General features: G+C 44.9%; 1 long non-coding RNA gene across 1 annotated transcript; it reads left to right on the forward strand.

Annotated features, from left to right (window-relative positions):
• Nucleotides 1–415: 415 nt before the first annotated feature.
• On the forward strand, nt 416–5,501 carry LOC139560326 (uncharacterized). Its single transcript, XR_011671914.1, has 3 exons — nt 416–510; nt 944–1,079; nt 1,195–5,501. It is a non-coding gene; the product is annotated as an uncharacterized lncRNA (long non-coding RNA).
• Nucleotides 5,502–17,555: the final 12,054 nt, after the last annotated feature.

The following is a 17,555-nucleotide window of genomic DNA, read 5'->3' on the forward strand; positions in this document are numbered from 1 at the left end:
TATATTTTTGTTTTCTCATGATTTGGTTGGGTCTAATTGTGTTGCTGTTCTGGGGCTCTGTGGGGTCTGTTTGTGTTTGTGAACAGGGCTCCAGGACCAGCTTCCTCAGGGGACTCTTCTCCAGGTTCATCTCTCTGTAGGTGATGGCTTTGTTATGGAAGGTTTGGGAAATGGCTTCCTTTTAGGTGGTTGTATTTAACTATTATGTTCTGGATTTTGATAACAAGCGGGTATCGTCGTAATTCTGCTCTGCGTGTGTTATTTGGTGTTTTACGTTTGTACACAGAGGCTTTTTTTGCAGAATTCTGCATCCAGTCTCAATTTGGTCTCTCTCTCTCTCCCTCTCTATTTCTCTCTCCCTCTCTCTCTATTTCTCTCTGCCTCTCTTTCTCTCACTCTCTCTCTCGCTCTCTGCCGCAGCAGCAGCATACCGAGCAGTGTTGTGACACAGCAGAATGATGTCACCTCCTTCAGACGTGGTCTGCCTACCTAATCACAGCCCCAAAAAATGTAAGTACTACTTTCATCCACTGGTTAGAAACATGTTTGAGTTCATGTTTTTGGCACCCCAAAAAATTTAAAGGGATGCAACTCAATATTAGGATGGTGTTCCTAATGTTTGGTATACTCAGTGTATGTGAATATATTTGTTCATGATTAATTTACATTCAGATAAATGTATTCCATCCTAGATAATTTATCAATAAACTTTCATGAGTGGATAGTAAAAGGAGATATCGTTGTCTGAATGTAGGGATTTCCAAAATTGCATTATCAAAAAGGGATTTGTGGAAGCAAATGTATACGAGGCCATCGTCTATCCTAAACACAGAGCCTCATTTTTAGATGCTTCTCCACAAATGTATTTTTTTTATCTCTGTACTGTGAGGAATCTCTATTGAACAGTTCAAGTACTTTTCCATGTTCTCCTGATCACCCACAGTGCATTAGTCCTCTAACAAACCACTCATGGCAGAAAACACAACGAAACAACCAAGTTCCATAGGCCTTAATATTTCATGACTAGAACACTTGCTGCTGGCTGCCGTAGAAGTGGAACTCAGAGACCATGAGTGAAGGTAACTAGCACAGAGCCAAACGAGTGGCAGCTGTTTATTGTTAATATTCATATGACCTCTTTTAGACTTTGTTTGGAAATCCTTTTAAGCAGTACTTACGTCCTCGTTGACACAGACACACTGAAGAAAAGCCTCCTGGGCCTGACAGTCTCCAGGCTGCAGCGCAGGGTATTGTGACGACATGGGCCTGCTTTGTGTGGCCCCGGCAGGTGGGACCAACCCCCTCAGGCTGGACCCTCTGCAGGGCGAGAGGCGCCAAACTCCATCTGCTGCAACGACGACTGCAGCCGCCACAGCTAAACCTAAACCTACTGGCTGAGTGAGTTGGGGCCCCTCAATTCCCTCTGCTCCCCTCCGCTCCACAGCAACACAAAGACAGTCTGCTCATCTGTCAACCAGGGAATAGAAAGCGGCCCTGGGCCCCAATGACTCCTATTCACTCCATTGAATGCAATTATTCAAATCCTATCCCAGCTATGAATGTGCATGTGTAGACCTTTCTCTTGGGCCGGCCAAGGTGTCGGAGGTTAGAGGAGAGGAATGCTATTATAACAGGCTGTTCATGACCATATTTGTCCATGTTGGCTGAGGCTGCCATAGTGAAACAAGAGCTCAGCAAAGTTTTGGAGAGAACAGGTATAGGGAACACCTGATATCTGTGTGGTGGTAGATATCTCTATCAGTGATCTCAGAGGGAGGGGAGAATATTCCTGAGCCAAAGGTTTGTCTGTTCTTTTTATGTTGCTATTGAAATGGTAACACTTTACTTGACAACCAGCTTCATAACATGTTAGAATTTGCTCAAATTGAGCTGTAATTTAAGATTTTTTATACAAAAAGCATTCCTTGATTCTGTCCAAAGCAATGGTACGCAAAATCAGGTAAACTTCTAAAAGCACACTTTCTTTACCCTCAATGTCAACTTGTTTTGACATCGCATTGTTGTTTTAGCTGTATAGATTATGTGTTTTGGATGTTTTTAGTGTATTTTGAATGCTTTCAGACAATGCGATTAATCGCAATAGAAAATAAACGTTAATTTAAGTTTTAAAAAGTGAACTTGAGTTAACTGATTAACTCTGACAGCCCTTAATAACCTTGCTTTCTCACCGAAAGAAAATACATGGGTACAGCATAATCCTCCTGAACACTTCACCTCACAACAAGTGAATGTAAAATTAGCAGCGTTGGGTTTGAAATAAATATGCACAGAAGGCAGTTGAACTTAGAGGAAGCTGTGCTATTTTTAGGAGGAGATAACTGTATCTTAGAAATGTAGGCTACAACTGCAGTAAATATTTGACTATGGCACTTTGTTTCTTTCCAGAGCTTGAGCCCTAAACTACTTTACGATATACTTATTGTGTATGGGCTGCTGGAGCCCTAAACTACTTTACGATATACTTATTGTGTATGGGCTGAATCCTAACTTGAGATGTGAGTGCTTAAAGATGCACTCCAGGATCTTAAGCACAACAAATTCGTAACATATAGTACGATTTCGATACGTAACATATAAAAAAAAAGATTTTGCAGGACGTAACATATCATACGAAATGGATGATGTAGTACAAAATTTGATTACATAGTACACAAAAAACGTGGACCACTTTTGGCTCATGAGCAACACTTTCGAAACTATTGGCTGAAATTCTACAAAAGTTTGAGAGAACATCTCTGAATTTTTCACATGCATTAATTTGTAAAAAAAAATATATATATACATGAGGAAAATATCTATTACTTAATTTCAGCCTCTCTCTTTGCTTTACATTTAGACAAACATATGGCTTTCTTTACATATAGGCAAAACAGAAGAAGATATCCTTTGTTGGTACAGGATCTGTGACATAACTGTATACACAGTTGTCCAAACTGGAGGGAAAACCCTAGTCCTGGCCCAGACGGAGTATCCTGATCCTGAATTACAGGCCTGACCTGTCAGCTCAAAAGATTCACCATCCCATAGGGGACATGATTTATGTAGAAAACAGCTGATGGCAGCATAGTACTTCTTACTCTCTTAGCTGTATCCTGCTGCCTCCCCCTAGCACAGGACATGCCTAGACATCCTCTTTTTGAGACTGAATTAGGGAAGGCTTTACATTAGAACATTGCTATATTTTCTTGGTCCTAGCACAATTCTGAACAAAGAGCCATTTGGGAGTCAAACTAACATCTCTTTTAGATTAACAGAGCCAAATGATCTGGCTCACTGAAAAGCCTCGGAATCCCCATCACTACTTGGCTATATCCTGCTTCCCCGACATGTCCTGACGCATCCATCCTCTTTTTGGACAGAAATAGGGACTCTGATACAGCCTAAGTAGTGGTAGCAGTGGTGGTAGTAGTTGAGGGGGGTGGGGTTTGGGACAGAGGGGTCTTTCTTTCAGCTAGAGGATCTTTGACCTTTGACCTACTCCACCCCCTACCCCTGACAGCTGTCACAAGGGCCCGTCCAGAATTGGCCCCATCTGCTGCCTGCTTCCGAGGGGTCAGGTAAAGCTGACGGGGTGTTTGGAAGTGCTTTTCAGTTCATTAATCTTCAGAAGGGAGTTGTAGCCTCTGTATCAGAAGCACACTTCTCCAGACACGGGTTGTTTTAGTTTAGACCCACACCCCTGGCCCTGGCAGACTTCTTTCCAGCCGCTTACAATACCAGGGATATCTGCATATTCATTACTCTGACGTTGCTATATTACTTCCATCCCAAATGGTACCCTAGCACCCTACCCTTTTGACTAGTGCACTACTTTTGACCCTAGGGCACTACTTTTGACCCTAGGGCACTAAAAGCACTAAATAGGGAATAGGGTGTCATTGGGATCCATACTATATCTGAGTCCTCTGGTATTGTTTAATTCAACACCAGTTTAAATCTGTTAACTCAATATAAAGACACTACCGGGACATCAAAAGAGTCTCTCCACTAATCTTAACTCCTCTGAAGTTCATGGTCTATCTTCTCATCTCATAAATTCCTGTGCTTGTCTCCAGCATCTCTTCTCCCTGACAGTCAGTTTATTAGGGAAATTTCCCCTTATGCATTCTCTGCTACATAAAAGATGTCCAAACATACTTTACAGATTATATAAATTATGTGTTCAGATTTAAGCCTAAATATGCTTTGTGCTCTTTCCAAGGTATGGAACTTGGAAGTATAAACCAATAACCCGTTACCACGCAGGAACTAATTTACGACTGAAGACAAACTCCAGCCAATATATAAACATGAAATAAAGGGGTTCTCAGACAATTCTTACAATTAGCTCTAAAAATCCTCTTGAATTCTCTCCATTTCCAAGAGCTGGGCTATTTGGAAAGCTACATTCCAGTGAAGTAACATGCAGTAAATGTATTCAGTATTTGGTGGTAATTGTGACTATTATGATGTTATGTAATGAGTTTAAATGCCACGACAATCAATTGTTTGTGGTAAATCCATTATAATTAATAATGGTCAGGCTGTCATAACAGTGCTGATAAATACTCTATCATATACATGTTAATCAAATGATATAATCCCAAGGGATTAAATTATCATATCTCCATGTATGATCCTCAGATTATTCATGTTTTATTATCATCCCCTTATTTGAAAACATGGAATCTTTATAATGTCATTGTATAAAGCACATGGTGAGTGAATTAATTCTCTCCTACTACAGTAGGCTAGCTATGCACTATGGCCTGTTAAGCAAGATGTGCAACATGTGTTGGCGGGTTGCGAGGCAACCATACACATCATTGGATGCAACACCACATATGTGCTGCAGTCTAGCAATCATCAAAACAGGAAACAATGCATGTCTGTCTGAGTAATACGTCTTTGTGCTCAGCAGCACACCAAAGGCACCTGGCTGTGAAACAGGAAGTGATTTATTGTGGTTTTACAGTGGGTGGGAGGTGTTCAAAGATGTGAGGGAACTTTCCCAGAGGGAGGGTGGTATGGAAGGAGGGAGGGAGGAGAGAGTGAAGCAACTGCTGGTGATTGTGAAATGTGATGACGTCATCATGTGTCAGATTATTGGATTGCAGAAGGAAAGTGAGATAGGAAATCCCAGTACCTCCCACCTCAAAATGACAGGCAGACACATGTGAGTGGTGGTGGTGGAGAGTAGCAATTGCCATGGAAACAAGCAGGGACTATAGTTGTCATGTGCCCTTTCTCCCTCTCTATAGCTGTGCTTCCTCACTATCACGGTTTCTCCGTATTTCTTCTCTATTCCTCTCTCTCACACACATACATGCACGCATGCCCACACATATGCACACACACTCCTTATCTCATTCCCCTTCAACTAGTGTATGTTTTTTTATGTTGTCTGGAGTGGAGGAGAAGTAAAATACTTATATTTGTCTGACTCTCATTGGTCTATTTGCTATGTTGTATATCATGTAAAATAATAATAAAATAAATTCATCTTTTTTGTATCTCATGTCTGTGAAGGCATGTAAACTCTGTAAATGTTTAGCAGAAAAACAAAGGATTTGTAAATGTCTGTTAGTAACATCATTCTCTATAATACAGTCCCCGTCAGTTCCACTCCCAGACTACAGTCATAGGAGAACCGGAATATTCTAATCACTCTAGAGTTGAGTCTATCAGCTCTGTAAAGTAACAGTCTTTAAACAAAGGCTGATTCTGTCGCATGCTGTGACCTTCAACATATCCTGTCATTACAGCATACACAGCTTGTGATGCATATTATTGTTTTGTTTATAAAAAATAAAAATAAATTATTAGCATTGGATCCTAAAACAGAAATAACCTTCACACAGTGTGTGATATAACAGAATTGACGTCATGACAAGTCTACAGAAAGATTTCATCTCATTCTACAAAGTGTTTCAATATCTTTGTGGTGGAACCCATCAGAAGTGATTTTCAAGCTCTAACTGCTTTTTTCAAGATAAGCCATCGGCACAGCTTGCAGGTCTGGTCAGTCTTTTAAAGGAATGCACAATTTCTTTGTTCTCCTGATTCCTGGCCTCTAAGACAAACCAACTGCGTGGTGCTTTGTAGATGTTGGTTCTAACCGAATTAGAAAGCGTGCAGATGGTCAGAATGATATGAAAAAATAAGATCATAGGCCAAAGTCAACTAGATTAGAAGGGCCACAAAATGCCTGCCTGCCGGCCACCCTCTAAACTGATCTGGTAGCACCTTTATCGCAGGCTAACAGATGTCAATCACCCCTCAGCTCCCCTATCCTCTTCCACTCGACTCCACTGTGTCTTCACAGCTGCGTAAAGGAATGGATGAATTCGCTTTTTGAATAAACAAGATTTTTTCCTCAGACTGCCTAAATGGAACAAAAACATATTGCAACTTTGTCCAAAAATATTTATCCCACAGGCTATATCTTCCCTGTAAACAAATGACTCTCTTTAGAGACTATCATGGCCAGTGCAGGGGATACATTCAGTATAGGAAATGATGGAGGAAGCATAATGCAAAAATAACACTGGTGTCAATAGCACTTTCAGAGTAAATTGTCCTGCTAGACTGGGGTTGTATTACGGACTCTAAAAGTACCTCCATTCGACATTATTGTTATTGTGTCAAGAGATGGTATAATAGATAATATTCAACAAACTATTAAACAAACTATCAGTATATTCTGAATTCATTCACTAGATTTTTTGAGTGATCGTGGACAGTTTCACTGCAGTCTGGATTGGTAAAATAAGGGTATTTTGTGATTGACAGAGATCCCTTACGGTTACATGTTGCTGTATCAGGATGGCAGCACACAGCCTAAAAGAGCTAGCAGCCAAGAGTTGACTGTACTGACTGGCAGCATGACAGGGCTGAGAAGACAAGAGTTCTGGCAGCCAACAAAGTGAGAGACAAAAAAAATCTCCCTTTAGATCAGAAGTAGTCCTTTGACATTAGAGTACTTTGTGTACATCAGTGTCAAAGAAAATCAGTGCCAATTAAATCCATTCTAATTCCAGGTTGTAACTCAACAAAATGTGAAAAAGTGCAAGGGGCTGACTCAAAGACGGTACAGAATGAAGATCCAGGCTGTATCACATCCGGCCATGATTGGGAGTCCCATAGGACGGTGCACAATTGGCCCAGCGTCGTCCGGGTTTGGCCGGGGTAGGCTGTCATTGTAAATAAGAATTTGTTCTTAAGTGACTTGCCTAGTTAAATAAAGGTTAAATAAAATAAAACTGCTTCTCCCATAGAAATTCCTGTTCACACTTGTTGGTGATGTCATGGCGACGTTGGCTAGCTAAGCTCATGCGTAGAAACACGTCATCGGGTCTAACAGTCGTCTCACGCCGAACTGGGCATGTGCAGGCTGTCAAATCAAAGGCACTCCTCCAATATAAAGTTGTTTGTGACAAAAATGAAAACGTGTCAGTTTGTCACTTTGAATCTACATTATGCTTGAATCTACATTATGCCTTTAGATGTTGAGGAAATGAACAACTGAGGAAACATTTTTCCCTTCTCTCATTGACTTCTCAAACCACAAACGCCGGCCAGGTCTGCTTGGTCTGTTTTGCAACCGTTCCCGGAAATCTTGTGAAGTTGCACCTTTGGGTTTAGAAACTGTTGCTGAAGACTTAAAGGTGCAATACGCAGAAACCGGAATTTCCTGGTTGCTAGAATTCTAATAGTTTGTCTAATTTAAGAACAGGAAGCATATAAATAGCGCACATAGAACAGATCTACCGCTTCTTAGACTTGCTTTCAATGAGAATGACAGATATATAACTCACATTTCTATGTGACTTTTGTCAGGTCGTCCAAAAAGTTACATATTGCAGCTTTAAAGTCATGTTACATAGGTTTTGTATCATTTCAGCCAGTAGTTTTGAAAGTAGTGCACATGAGCCAAAACTGGTCACAGAATTTTGTGCACAATAATGTGTACTACGTCATGCATTTTGTATGATATGTTAAGGCCTGCAATTCGTATGATACACTACAGTGGCTTGCGAAAGTATTCACCCCCCTATTTTGTTGCCCTACAACCTGGAATTAAAATAGATTTTGGGGGGGTTTGTATCATTTGATTTACACAACATGCCTACCAATTTGAAGATGCAAAATATTTTTTTATTGTGAAACAAACAAGAAATAAGACAAAAAACTGAAAACATAACTATTCACCCCCCCAAAGTCAATTCTTTGTAGAGCCACCTGTTGCAGCAATTACAGCTGCAAGTCTCTTGGGCTATGTCTCTATAAGCTTGGCACATCTAGCCACTGGGATTTTGCCCATTCTTCAAGGCAAAACTGCTCCAGCTCCTTCAAGTTGGATGGGTTCCGCTGGTGTACAGCAATCTTTAAGTCATACCACAGATTGTCAATTGGATTGAGGTCTGGGCTTTGACTACGCCATTCCAAGACATGTAAATGTTCCCCCTTAAACCACTTGAGTGTTGCTTTAGCAGTATGCTTAGTGTCATTGTCCTGTTGGAAGGTGAACCTGTGTCCCAGTCTTAAATCTCTGGAAGATCGAAACAGGTTTCCCTCAAGAATTTCCCTGTATTTAGAGCCATCCATCATTCCTTCAATTCTGACCAGTTTCCCAGTCCCTGCAAATGAAAAACATCCCCACAGCATGATGCTGCCACCACCATGCTTCACTGTGGAGATGGTGTTCTTGAGGTGATGAGAGATGTTGGATTTGCACCAGACATAGCGTTTTCCTTGATGGCCAAAAAGCTAGTCTCATCTGACCAGAGTACTTGATGGCCAAAAAGCTAGTCTCATCTGACCAGAGTACCTTCTTCCATATGTTTGGGGAGTCTCCCACATGTTTGCTTATTTTTTTCTTTAAGCATTGGCTTTTTTTCTGGCCCCTCTTTCCTTAAAGCCCAGCTCTGTGGAGTGTACGGCTTAAAGTGGTCCTATGGACAGAAACTCCAATCTCCGTTGTGGCGCTTTGCAGCTCCTTCAGGGTTATCTTTGGTCTCTTTGTTGCCTCTCTGATTAATGCCCTCCTTGCCTGGTCCGTGAGTTTTGGTGGGCGGCCCTCTCTTGGCAGGTTTGTTGTGGTGCCATATTCTTTCCATTTTTTAATAATGGATTTAATCGTGCTCCGTGGGATGTTCAAAGTTTAGGATATTTTTTTATAACCCAACCCTGATCTGTACTTATCCACAACTTTGTCCCTGACCTGTTTGGAGAGCTCCTTGGTCTTCATGGTGCTGCTTGCTTGGTGGTGCCCCTTACTTAGTGGTGTTGCAGACTCTGGGGCCTTTCAGAACAGGTGTATATATACTGACATCATGGGACAGATCATGTGACACTTAGATTGCACATAGGTGGACTTTATTTAGCTAATTATGTGACTTCTGAAGGTAATTGGTTTCTTATTTAGGGGCTTCATAGCAAAGGGGGCGAATACATATGCACACACCAGTTTTCCGGTTTTGTCACGATCGTGTGGAAGAGATTCGGACCAAAACGCAGCATGAGGAAAATAAGCCATCTTCTCTTTATTAATGAAGAAGGCAAAACGAAACAAAACACTTACAAACTACCAAAACAACAAACGATCGTGAAGCTAAATAACGTAGTGCACACACACAGGCTACAAACGTTCTACATAGACAATTCCCCACAACAAACTAAAGCCTATGGCTACCTTAAATATGGCTCCCAATCAGAGACAACAGAAACCAGCTGTCTCTAATTGGGAACCCATTCAGGCAACCATAGACTTTCCTAGACAACTACACACAACATAGACACAGCTAGACAACTATACTAAACATAAAGCCAACTACTCTAAATAAACCCCCTAAACCTTACAATCACCCTGGACACTACAAAACCCACATAAATACCCATGTCACACCCTGACCTAACTAAAATAATAAAGAAAACAAAGAATACTAAGGCCAGGGCGTGACATAGCCCCCCCCTTAAGGTGCGAACTCCGGGCGCACCAGCACAAAGTCTAGGGGAGGGCCTGGGTGGGCATCTGACCACGGTGGTGGCTCAGGCTCAGGGCGAGGTCCCCACCCCACCATAGTCAATCCCAGCTTATATCTCCCCCTACAAATGACCACCCTCATATTACCCCCACTTAATCTTTTGGGTAACATCGACACAAGGGGCAGCACCGGGATAAGGGGCAGCACCGGGATAAGGGGCAACACCGGGATGAGGGACGGCAGCTCCGGGCTGAGGGACGGCAGCTCCGGGCTGAGGGACGGCAGCTCCGGGCTGAGGGACGGCAGCTCCGGGCTGAGGGACGGCAGCTCCGGACTGGCTGGCGGATCCTGGCTGGCTGACGGCTCTGGCTGGTCATGGCTGGCTGACGGCTCTGGCTGGTCATGGCTGGCTGACGGCTCTGGCTGGTCATGGCTGGCTGACGGCTCTGGCTGGTCATGGCTGGCTGACGGCTCTGGCTGGTCATGGCTGGCTGACGGCTCTGGCTGGTCATGGCTCGCTGACGGCTCTGGCTGGTCATGGCTCGCGGAAGGCTCTGGCTGATCCGGTCTGGCGGAAGGCTCTGGCTGATCCGGTCTGGCGGAAGGCTCTGGCTGATCCGGTCTGGCGGAAGGCTCTGGCTGATCCGGTCTGGCGGAAGGCTCTGGCTGATCCGGTCTGGCGGAAGGCTCTGGCTGATCCGGTCTGGCGGAAGGCTCTGGCTGATCCGGTCTGGCGGAAGGCTCTGGCTGATCCGGTCTGGCGGAAGGCTCTGGCTGATCCGGTCTGGCGGACGGCTCTAGCGGCTCCTGTCTGGCGGACGGCTCTAGCGGCTCCTGTCTGGCGGACGGCTCTAGCGGCTCCTGTCTGGCGGACGGCTCTGTAGGCTCATGGCAGACGGGCGGCTTTGCAGGCTCATGGCAGACGGGCGGCTTTGCAGGCTCATGGCAGACGGACAGTTCAGACGGCGTAGGGCAGACGGGCAGTTCAGGCGCCGCTGGGCAGACGGGCAGTTCAGGCGCCGCTGGGCAGACGGGCAGTTCAGGCGCCGCTGGGCAGACGGGCAGTTCAGGCGCCGCTGGGCAGACGGGCAGTTCAGGCGCCGCTGGGCAGACGGGCAGTTCAGGCGCCGCTGGGCAGACGGGCAGTTCAGGCGCCGCTGGGCAGACGGGCAGTTCAGGCGCCGCTGGGCAGACGGCAGACTCTGGCCGGCTGAGACGCACTGTAGGCCTGGTGCGTGGTACCGGAACTGGAGGTACCGGGCTAATGACACGCACCTTAAGGCTAGTGCGGGGAACAACAACAGGGCACACTGAGTTCTCAAAGCGCACTATATGCCTGGTGCGTGGTACCGGACTGAGGGCACGCACCTCAGGACGAGTGCGGGGAGAAATAACAGTGTGTACAGGACTCAGGAGACGCACAGGTGGCTTAGTGCCGGAACTGGAGGCACTGGGCTGGAGACACGCACCATAGGGAGAGTGCGTGGAGGAGGAACAGGGCTCCGGAGATGCACTGGAAGCCTGGTGCGTGGTGTAGGCACTGGTGGTACTAGGCTGGGGCAGGAAGGTGGCGCCGGATATACCGGACCGTGAAGGAGGACACGTGCTCTTGAGCACCGAGCCTCCCCAACCTTACCAGGTTGAATGGTCCCCGTAGCCCTGCCAGTGCGGCGAGGTGGAATAGCCCGCACTGGGCTATGCAGGCGAACCGGGGACACCACCTGTAAGGCTGGTGCCATGTACGCCGGCCCGAGGAGACGTACTGGAGACCAGATACGTTGGGCCGGCTTCATGGCACTCGGCTCGATGCCCAACCTAGCCCTCCCAGTGCGGCAAGGTGGAATAGCCCGCACTGGGCTAAGCACGCGTACTGGGGACACCGTGCGCTTTACCGCATAACACGGTGTCTGACCAGTACGACGCCCTCTTACTCCACGGCAAGCCCGGGGAGTTGGCTCAGGTATCCAACCCGGCTTCGCCACACTCGCCTTTAGCCCCCCCCCCCAATAAATTTTTGGGTGTTACTCACGGGCTTCCAGCCACTCTGCCTTGCCTTTGCCTCATAAAACCGCCTCTCCGCTTTCGCTGCCTCCAGCTCCGCTTTGGGACGGCGATATTCCCCTGGCTGAGTCCAGGGTCCTTTGCCGTCCAGGATCTCCTCCCATGTCCATGAGTCCTGTTTACTTTGCCGCTGTTGTTGGTTCCGATCATGCTGCTTGATCCTGTTGTGGTGGGGAATTCTGTCACGATCGTGTGGAAGAGATTCGGACCAAAACGCAGCATGAGGAAAATAAGCCATCTTCTCTTTATTATTGAAGAAGGCAAAACGAAACAAAACACTTACAAACTACCAAAACAACAAACGATCATGACGCTAAATAACGTAGTGCACACACACAGGCTACAAACGTTCTACATAGACAATTCCCCACAACAAACTAAAGCCTATGGCTACCTTAAATATGGCTCCCAATCAGAGACAACAGAAACCAGCTGTCTCTAATTGGGAACCCATTCAGGCAACCATAGACTTTCCTAGACAACTACACACAACATAGACACAGCTAGACAACTATACTAAACATAAAGCCAACTACTCTAAATAAACCCCCTAAACCTTACAATCACCCTGGACACTACAAAACCCACATAAATACCCATGTCACACCCTGACCTAACTAAAATAATAAAGAAAACAAAGAATACTAAGGCCAGGGCGTGACAGGTTTAAATTTTTTGGAATTTTATTTAACGCAATTTTTTTCATTTCACTTCACCAATTTGGACTATTTTGTGTATGTCCATTACATGAAATAAAAATAAATTTAAATTACAGGTTGTAATGCAACAAAATAGGAAAAATGCCATGTGGGATGAATACTTTTGCAAGGCACAGAATATATACAAAAGTACCCCTTCAAATGAGTGGATTTGGCTATTTCAGCCAAACCATTGCTAACAGGTGTATAAAATCGAGCACACAGCCATGCAATCTCCATAGACAAATATCAGCAGTGGAATGCCCTTACTGAAGAGCTCAAAGACTTTTAACGTGGCACCATTCCAACAAGTCAGTTTGTCAAATTTCTGTCCTGCTAAGGTTGCCCCGGTCAACTGTAAGTGCTGTTATTGTGAAGTGAAAACGTCTTGGAGCAACAACAGCTCAGCCATGAACTGGTAGGCCACACAAGCTCACAGAACGGGACCGCAGAGTGCTCAACTTTGTAAGGCGTAAAAATCGTCTGTCCTCGGTTGCAACACTCACTGCCAAGTTCCAAACTACCTCTGGAAGCAACATCAGCACAATAACTGTTCATCGGGAGCATGACAATACCCCTGTGCACAAAGAAAGGTCCATACAGAAATGGTTTGTCGAGATCAGCGTGGAAGAACATGACCTCACTAATGCTCTTGTGGCTGAATGGAAGCAAGTCCCTGTAGCAATGTTCCAACATCTAGTGGAAAGCCTTCCCAGAAGAGTAGAGACTGTTATAGCAGAAAAGGGGCGACCAACTCCATATTAATACCCATAATTTTGGAATGAGATATTCGACGAGCAGGTGACCACATACATTTGGTCATGTAGTGTATGTTACGAATTCCAATTTGTAAGTGCTTAAGATCCCGGACTGCATCTTTGAGATACCTACTGTAGAGAGAGAAGACATGGTACGCAAAGCACAAATATCTCTATTTCTCCTTTACTTTACAGTCATTTAGTGTTAACGTGTCCAAGCTCGCGGATTTTAGATGTCGTAACTTGTAATTACATAAAGCAACTTCAACATCAGCCATTCTGGGCTGAGCTGGAAATACAACCTCACAAATAGAAAAGGGTGATTTGCACTGGACAGTAACTGTCTCTGTTAACCAGTGCTGTAAGTATCAAAGACATGGCATTAGGGCAGGAGGACTCTGTCTCATACATACAGTGGGGAGAACAAGTATTTGATACACTGCCGATTTTGCAGGTTTTCCTACTTACAAAGCATGTGGAGGTCTGTAATTTTTATCATAGGTACACTTCAACTGTGAGAGACGGAATCTAAAACAAAAATCCAGAAAATCACATTGTATGATTTTTAAGTAATTAATTTGCATTTTATTGCATGACATAAGTATTTGATACATCAGAAAAGCAGACCTTAATATTTGGTACAGAAACCTTTGTTTGCAATTACAGAGATCATACGTTTCCTGTAGTTCTTGACCAGGTTTGCACACACTGCAGCAGGGATTTTGGCCCACTCCTCCATACAGACCTTCTCCAGATCCTTCAGGTTTCGGGGCTGTCGCTGGGCAATACGGACTATCAGCTCCCTCCAAAGATTTTCTATTGGGTTCAGGTCTGGAGACTGGCGAGGCCACTCCAGGACCTTGAGATGCTTCTTACGGAGCCACTCCTTAGTTGCCCTGGCTGTGTGTTTCGGGTTGTTGTCATGCTGGAAGACCCAGCCACGACCCATCTTCAATGCTCTTACTGAGGGAAGGAGGTTGTTGGCCAAGATCTCGCGATACATGGCCCCATCCATCCTCCCCTCAATACGGTGAAGTCGCCCTGTCCCCTTTGCAGAAAAGCATCCCCAAAGAATGATGTTTCCACCTCCATGCTTCACGGTTGGGATGGTGTTCTTGGGGTTGTCCTCATCGTTCTTCTTCCTCCAAACACGGCGAGTGGAGTTTAGACCAAAAAGCTCTATTTTTGTCTTATCAGACCACATGACCTTCTCCCATTCCTCCTCTGGATCATCCAGATGGTCATTGGCAAACTTCAGACAGGCCTGGACTTGCGCTGGCTTGAGCAGGGGGACCTTGCGTGCGCTGCAGGATTTTAATCCATAGAGGTCTGTAATTTTTATCATAGGTACACTTCAACTGTGAGAGACGGAATCTAAAACAAAAATCCAGAAAATCACATTGTATGATTTTTAAATAATTAATTTGCATTTTATTGCATGACATAAGTATTTGATCACCTACCAACCAGTAAGAATTCCGGCTCTCACAGACCTGTTAGTTTTTCTTTAAGAAGCCCTCCTGTTCTCCACTCATTACCTGTATTAACTGCACCTGTTTGAACTCGTTACCTGTATAAAAGACACCTGTCCACACACTCAATCAAACAGATTCCAACCTCTCCACAATGGCCAAGACCAGAGAGCTGTGTAAGGACATCAGGGATAAAATTGTAGACCTGCACAAGGCTGGGATGGGCTACAGGACAATAGGCAAGCAGCTTGGTGAGAAGGAAACAACTGTTGGCGCAATTATTAGAAAATGGAAGAAGTTCAAGATGACGGTCAATCACCCTCGGTCTGGGGCTCCATGCAAGATTTCACCTCGTGGGGCATCAATGATCATGAGGAAGGTGAGGGATCAGCCCAGAACTACACGGCAGGACCTGGTCAATGACCTGAAGAGAGCTGGGACCACAGTCTCAAAGAAAACCATTAGTAACACACTACGCCGTCATGGATTAAAATCCTGCAGCGCACGCAAGGTCCCCCTGCTTAAGCCAGTGCATGTCCAGGCCTGTCTGAAGTTTGCAAATGACCATCTGGATGATCCAGAGGAGGAATGGGAGAAGGTCATGTGGTCTGATGAGACAAAAATAGAGCTTTTTGGTCTAACTCCACTCACCGTGTTTGGAGGAAGAAGAAGTATGTGTACAACCCCAAGAACACCATCCCAACCGTGAAGCATGGAGGTGGAAACATCATTCTTTGGGGATGCTTTTCTGCAAAGGGGACAGGATGACTGCACCGTATTGAGGGGAGGATGGATGGGGCCATGTATCGCGAGATCTTGGCCAACAACCTCCTTCCCTCAGTAAGAGCATTGAAGATGGGTCGTGGCTGGGTCTTCCAGCATGACAACGACCCGAAACACACAGCCAGGGCAACTAAGGAGTGGCTCCGTAAGAAGCATCTCAAGGTCCTGGAGTGGCCAAGCCAGTCTCCAGACCTGAACCCAATAGAAAATCTTTGGAGGGAGCTGAACGTCCGTATTGCCCAGCGACAGCCCCGAAACCTGAAGGATCTGGAGAAGATCTGTAGGGAGGAGTGGGCCAAAATCCCTGCTGCAGTGTGTGCAAACCTAGTCAAGAACTACAGGAAATGTATGATCTCTGTAATTGCAAACAAAGGTTTCTGTACCAAATATTAAGTTCTGCTTTTCTGATGTATCAAATACTTATGTCATGCAATAAAATGCAAATTAATTACTTAAAAATCATACAATGTGATTTTCTGGATTTTTGTTTTAGATTCCGTCTCTCATAGTTGAAGTGTACCTATGATAAAAATTACAGACCTCTACATGCTTTGTAAGTAGGAAAACCTGCAAAATCGGCAGTGTATCAAATACTTGTTCTCCCCACTGTACATGTAACTCTGTTCAAGTTGCATTGAGTACTTAATGCTTTTGCAACAAGCAGCTTAACCAAAGTTTCTGCTCACAACAACTGAGTTTCTTAGAACTATACAGCCAACTGTTGAGCTGTTGAAGTTCCAATAATCTTGCTTAGTACACTGTTTTACTACATATCATTACATGATATGTGTGCAAGGTTAGTACGTGTCATGGCACCTATAATTTCATGTTCACCTGGATCATAATGAGCCACCTGCCTCACACTGACGTCCAGGGTTAATTTCTCATGCAGTAGTATTTGATCTAGAGGACACACACACACTCACCCACACACACACGCACACACAGACACAGACACAGACACCATCCCCAACTAGTCCAGTCCAGTCCAGTCCTCCGGCTCTTAGCTGCTAGGCTGATAGGACAGGAGAGGAGAAGCCAGCCGGGTGTTGGAACACACCCTACTAATAGAGTGATCAATCTGCCCAGACTGCAGCTGGATTGCGGCAGTGCCAACCTTAGGGAGAGTCATCAAGCCACTACTGCAATCAGACAGAACCAACATGAAACCTTACACTAACCAGGCAGAAGCTCTCAAGGCTATTGGACCACATTCGCGGGGAGAGGAAGACAAACAAGACTTTCTCTCTTTCAGCAGTTTCGACTGCTACCAATCAACAGCAGTGATATTTGTCTGCACTGTTGCTCACCCCTAATGCATGCACGATTGCAAATGTATATACAGTGGGGAGAACAAGTATTTGATACACTGCCGATTTTGCAGGTTTTCCTACTTACAAAGCATGTGGAGGTCTGTAATTTTTATCATAGGTACACTTCAACTGTGAGAGACGGAATCTAAAACAAAAATCCAGAAAATCACATTGTATGATTTTTAAGTAATTAATTTGCATTTTATTGCATGACATAAGTATTTGATACATCAGAAAAGCAGACCTTAATATTTGGTACAGAAACCTTTGTTTGCAATTACAGAGATCATACGTTTCCTGTAGTTCTTGACCAGGTTTGCACACACTGCAGCAGGGATTTTGGCCCACTCCTCCATACAGACCTTCTCCAGATCCTTCAGGTTTCGGGGCTGTCGCTGGGCAATACGGACTATCAGCTCCCTCCAAAGATTTTCTATTGGGTTCAGGTCTGGAGACTGGCGAGGCCACTCCAGGACCTTGAGAT

The sequence above is a fragment of the Salvelinus alpinus genome, chromosome 30, assembly GCF_045679555.1.
Source record: "Salvelinus alpinus chromosome 30, SLU_Salpinus.1, whole genome shotgun sequence".
Taxonomy (NCBI): Eukaryota; Metazoa; Chordata; class Actinopteri; order Salmoniformes; family Salmonidae; genus Salvelinus; species Salvelinus alpinus.